Raw genomic sequence first — 6318 nt, 5'->3', positions numbered from 1 at the left:
TAGATATTTGGTCTTTGATCCAATGTGAACCCAAATGGACCACAGCAGTAGAGGATGTCAATATGCCAATATACTGCAAATTCACTCATTAAATAGCACTTTGTAGCATTGCAAATGCTATAAATGTCTTAGTGTACACTGGCAGCAAATAAATAGTTGTTTGTACTTACCACCTCTTTTATGTGATGGGGATGAAGTAATCTGGATCACAAGTTTAAGGGTTACCATCTCCAGGTTAATAACAATGTAATTGGAGAATACTGTAATATAAAACAATTGTAGCTCTGTCATCTGAAATATTTTGCTAGCATTAGTATCTATCTGCACTTCACATGTATTTTCTGTTAATATGTCAGAGGTTCTCAGAACATTATTACAAAAACCAAGATATTTCCATGATGCGGTTGGATGTGTATTTCAAAGATATGGATGATCAGCTTTTCTTTTTTTCAGTAAATGGAAAGAAACTTTGTGCCCAAAACATTTTTGTCTTTCTTTTATTCCCTATCCAATTAATACGTATTGCATTTACTCTTGTAAAAGTCTAGTTTTGCAGAGTAATGATTTAGCTAAAAATTAGAGAGTCAACTTCTATATGAGTAATTTTGAGGGATTAAGATCCACCCTTACTGTCACAGAGCTGCCAGATTGGACACTTTTCCTGCTAAAAACGAAGCCTTGACATGTGCAGATATGAGGAGCTGAACAGTCACCCAAAATGATGTGGTAATCAATGAATGTGTTTGTACTTACTACCCACTCACCTGAAGCCAATCATCTTTTGTTTTTTTTTGCTAAAGGTTGGGGATCAGTTTATACACCAGATCATTGATTATCCATCAGTCAAGGCTTAAGGATATATGGTACCTGTATTTCAAAAAGTGTTTATACAGAAATTAATGTTTTCATAAACTTCAGCTTAAGTACTGAAATGTCGTAGTTCTAGATGATGTGCTTTTCTGGATTCAGGTTCTTGTATGAAGTACTTCTGAGCTGCTGGATACAGTTCTGAATGTGTTTTAATTTGTTTTTTTTAAGCAAATGAATACTGCCTAATGTTCAACTACGTAAATATCTACTTATAGTGTATTTACTTGCATCTGTGTTTTTTTAATGTGTTGGGGTAAATTATCAGATTGTCTTCCAAAGTAGTCAGGGTAGAGTCAAATGATGTGTTGTTTATTATTATAAATTCTGTCTTAGTGGTGCTGGGAATTGAATTATTTGGTTGTCTGGATAGGTGTTTATGTTTTTTTTCTAAGAAAACAAAACTGTGGATGCTGGCAATCAGAAACAAAAACAGAAATTGCTGGGAAAATTCAGCAGCTCTGGCCGCAAATGTGGAAAGAAGAGTTAATGTTTCAAGTCCTTCTTCAGAACAGTTTTGTTTTATTTTATTGCACATAAACAGGTATAAATTACCCTGAACAAGCCCTTGATTCTATGTATGTCTGGTGAATGGAGAATGCTTCCCAATATCCAGTAACATAATAATTACCTGCACCCCATCTCCTGAGAAGTGCTCTGCAGCAATTTTTCCTTTTCAACAGGTTTGTGTACTTTAGAAATAGTTTCTAACGTTCACAACTCTTTCTGATTCTCTTAAAAATCCTAACCGTAACCCTGTTGTTCAAAATATCAATTGCCTATAACAATGTTATGCTGTTCCCAGGCATGTATTTTGACAGTTGCTTGGAAATCTGAAAAAGGTTTGTCAAGTTATGTGAAAATCTCATAAGCGTCTGTTACCTGTCCCCATTGATATGGAAACAGTATTAAAATGTTGTATATCTCTGAGTAATATTATGATAAAAGTCTTGTCAATTTGTTTATATTGCTTGCCTAGTTACTGAACAAAATGTTTTTGGTTTGCAAATACAAATTTAATCACCATTGTTGTTCTGATTAAATTTTTTTTGTCTGTGATCCTTAACTGTGTATAGCCATGAAGAAATTGTATGATTGGGAAAAGTTTGTGGGGATTTCATTTCTCTGATCTCATGCTTGCGGTTCCAAATGGAATTCCAGTGGGTTAGAGTTCTAAGATGCTTGATCAATTTATCTACTAAGATTCAACTTGAATGAAGAAATTGGAGTGTCTATTCTGTTCAGTACAGTCTAGAAAATTAGAAGAGTGCTTTTTGTCTTTGGAATGTAAATTTTCTAATTGCAAGAAGACTGGGTGCACTACTCCATTTTGGGGTCAATTGGTGGCATTATCTTGGAGTCATTTTAACTGAAATCATTAAGAATTGATCTTGTAGTTGCCATGCCACATGGAAAAGAGCTATAGAGACAATTCAAGCAAAATGCAATGATGTACTTCTTTATATTGTGGAACATTTTGAACAAAAAAATGTAATTATTACAAAATGGTTTCATATTAAGATCTTTGACCTTATTTACATTTAGAAGTGAAAGTTGTGGCCATCATTGGCAAAGTTATTGCAAAACCAAAAGCCAAGTAAATCTAGGTTTGAAAATTGCACTATACAAAGGGTAAAAATAGTTTTTGTCAATTTTTAACTTTGTACATGCTTAATTTTTTAAAAATGGCTTTTATACAAGTTATTTCTTTGTAATAATGCATTTGAATCTGGGTTATGCTAGTCCAGTGCATTATATCAACTTTTAATGTTTTAATAAACAGTCAATGAACACTTGTATCAAAATTTCTTTCTTGATCAAATTCATAGTGAAGTTTCTTACCACTATTCTTATGAAAGCTGCAATGTTGCCAGTTTGCTCAATTTATTTTCTCTCTGAATACTTGATAAGGATGACTCGAGAACATTGGATGGAAACAATCTGACCATCCTTATGTTTCTGCAGGTTACCTGATTGAATAAAGAAACTTTTCTTCACTATAATTCCAATACAACTGCCTTTTCCTCTTTGTTTTAGGCTCATTGAATTGAACAAAACTCCATTATACTTTCAGATATATAATATTTTTGTTAATGTTATATTAAATAGGGAGAATGAGTTAATGGTTATGTGCCCTGGGAGAAGGATGAGATTGTGGCATTGGTATGTATTGTGAATGTTCAGGTCATAATGCAGATAGTTCTAACTAGATTTGCTACAATGATATGGCTGTTCCCAAACAGAAGTGAAAAGCTGAGTTTGTGGATTACATGTTTAAGTACTTATAAAACTCTTGATTATGTACAGATATACTATAACATGGCTATTTCAATTTCTTCCCCTACCTTGCATCCACATACGTGAAAACAGACACAAACAACGCCCCCCAAATCTACAAGCATATAATAATAATAATTTTATCCTGTGATATTGAGATTACTGACCGTTACTCCCAGGTTTGCTGTCTTGAAATGCTTCCTGTATTATTTAAAACCCCCATTATTTTTTACTTTATTTTTCTTTTGCCTTCCACTAAATTCACCAAAACTACCTACAGTAATCAGTAGATATATGCTGTTCACACCTCTTCCCTCTAAACTCCTTAAAACTTATTGAATTGTTGTTAAGGTCTGCTTGCACAAGTAGCTTCTGAAACTTCATCCATTAACTATGGGAAACTTAGTTGGTATGGACGAGTTGTACCGAAGAATCTGTTTCTGTGCTCTATGACTGTCTGGTATTGCTGGCTATTTATCTTGCAATTATGTTTGAGCTTGTGCTTGTGCAATATTCACTGAATTATAATCCTATCAGATATATATATAGTTTTCTTCCATTGGGTGACATTTTTCTTTAAGCCAACCATGGGCTGTGATACATCAGAGAATCAGGTTTGATATTTTCTTTCTCTCTTTCCCCCACCATCACCATCATCTCTACACCTTCTCTCCCCCCCAGCCCCACCCCACCCCAAACACCCCACCCCACCCCACCCCAAACACACACACACACACACACACTTTTTTCTGTGAGTAATCTTTATTTTCTTTCTCTTCAGACTATTTTCAGATGTGGTGAAAATTCTGTAAAGATTTGAAACTATTACATCCGTTGCCAGAGTGAAGGACAATGAGTTTATATCATCTAAATGTCAGAAGTGAGCTTCAAGCTGATTACGTTATCTTTCTCTATTATTCTCAGTTGGAGTTTGATTCTTTCCTAGTCCAATGAATAACTAGACAGTGGAATCACTTATGCTTCATGTTATATTTTCTCAATGGTAAAATCACCAATATGTAGACTGGTGAGAAAATAATTTCTTGTTTGGAATTCTGAAGTGACTGAATTCAAATGCCAGCAATTTAAAGCTAGATCAATGGAGTTTAAAAGCCTCTCCTTAATATTCTTTATGTCATCACTTAGATGATTCTATAAAAGAGTGCAATTTGGTAGTTGCATCACTTAATCGGAGGTAGTGAGGACTGCAGAAACTAGTGAAGTCAGGGTTTATCAAATGTGGCACTGGAAAAAGCTCAGCAGGTCAGGCAGCTTCTGAGGATTGAGAGAGTCAACTTTTCAGGCTAAACCGTTCATCAGGACTGCACCACATAATAAAATCAGCATTGTTGTAGTCATTTATGAGACGTGGTGTTACTGGCTGAGCCAGCACTTAAAGTATCCCTAATAGCCTATTGTAACAATCAGATGTTGGGGGGACCTGGAGTCTCTCACCAGCCAAACCATGCATGGCAGATTTTTCTAAATGGCAATAGTGAACCAGAGTGGTTTATCCAACAATCAACAACAGTAACGTGGTTACCATTAGGTTAGTTTCCATTAGAATCCATGATGGGATTCAAACACTTGTTCAGAACTTGTTTGGGGATCTGGGTTATGAGTCCAATGATATTATCACTATGCCTCCAGCGCACGTGTTTGTTATCTCCTTCAAAAACTAAAAGTTCAACTTTTGAGGATTTCCCTTATTATGATGCTTAATTGGCTTTTAACTGTTTTGGGGTAAAAACAATGACTGCAGATGCTGGAAACCAGATTCTGGATCAGCGGTGCTGGAAGAGCACAGCAGTTCAGGCAGCATCCAACGAGCAGCGAAATCGACGTTTCGGGCAAAAGCCCTTCGTCAGGAATAAAGGGCTTTTGCCAGAAACATCGATTTCGCTGCTCGTTGGATGCTGCCTGAACTGCTTTGCTCTTCCAGCACCACTGATCCAGAATCTTACCTGTTTTGGACATGCTCTGGTTATGAAAGGTGCTTTGTGAATACACATCTATTCTCACCTGACACGGTGTAGAAAGTAGATTTCAGTAGTAACTTTCAAAAGGAATTTGAGTATACAGTTGGGGGGGGAAATGTGTGACTCTTGGGGTGGGGCAGTGCATGGTTGTAACTGATGCTTTCTTCAAAGAGCCATAACAGATAAGATGGCCTTGTACAACAAGATTACGTGATTCCAAAATATCAGTATCTAACCAAGGAAATAATACTTGAAATCTATACGCGCTAATTTACATGATTATGCTGACAATATGCAGTTAACCTGGTTACAAATAGTAATCAGACACTTTACACGTCAGGGAGCTCTCTCGCTCCAGTTTTTAAAAAACTGGCCATTGTGCGCGTTTAGGTGAAATGGCAGAGGGGTATACGGTAACTGTAAAGTAATATCCTGTAGAATTTGATGTCACGAAGACAGGTTAAGAGGAGAAAAGCAACTTTTTAAAACTGCGTTCCAAAATACTTTTTTTCTCTAAAACTCATCTATTCCGTATTAGTTTTCTGAAGAATATTTCCCAACAATTGCAAAATGTATTACGATTTTCTAAAATAAATAATAATGGTTGGTACACGATACGATACACTACCTAAGTGCTTATTCTAAAGGACCTCTTTTAACCACAGCCTTTGCAAATGAATAATTCATATTCAAGTCATATACACGTGATAATCAGTAGCGTTTCAACTATCATCTAACTATCCTGTGTTCTCTTTAATTGTAACTTCTACCCCATCCTTCAATGACTCATGCTACAATATATTTATCCATGTTTTATATGTAAATCTTGATTTTTAATTGCATTGTTGTCTCTCGCGAACGATCCTTTGCAAAAATAAAGGAGGTAATGTTGTGGCTCAGTGGGTGTTACTTTGTGGAAATATTTAGTCTTATTCGGGTAAGATGTCCTGCAAGGTAGAGGGATTTTTTAAAAACTTAGCTTTTTAAAAAACAGACCTTGTAAACATTGGGAAAATGTTAAGAGTAAGACTTGTGATTAGCCATCGTGACGTTGTAAACCTGTTATTATGAGTAATTTCACACCCAAAGGTTGCCTCTGCCAGGTCTGTCAGCTATCGTCTTTTTAAATATATTTTTCTGGAGATTAAAAATGCCAGAGTTAGCAAAAACATTTTGTGGTTTGGTGCCGAGAGAC

The sequence above is a fragment of the Hemiscyllium ocellatum genome, chromosome 31 (assembly GCF_020745735.1).
Source record: "Hemiscyllium ocellatum isolate sHemOce1 chromosome 31, sHemOce1.pat.X.cur, whole genome shotgun sequence".
Taxonomy (NCBI): Eukaryota; Metazoa; Chordata; class Chondrichthyes; order Orectolobiformes; family Hemiscylliidae; genus Hemiscyllium; species Hemiscyllium ocellatum.
Note: the sequence above shows the minus strand (reverse complement) of the source record.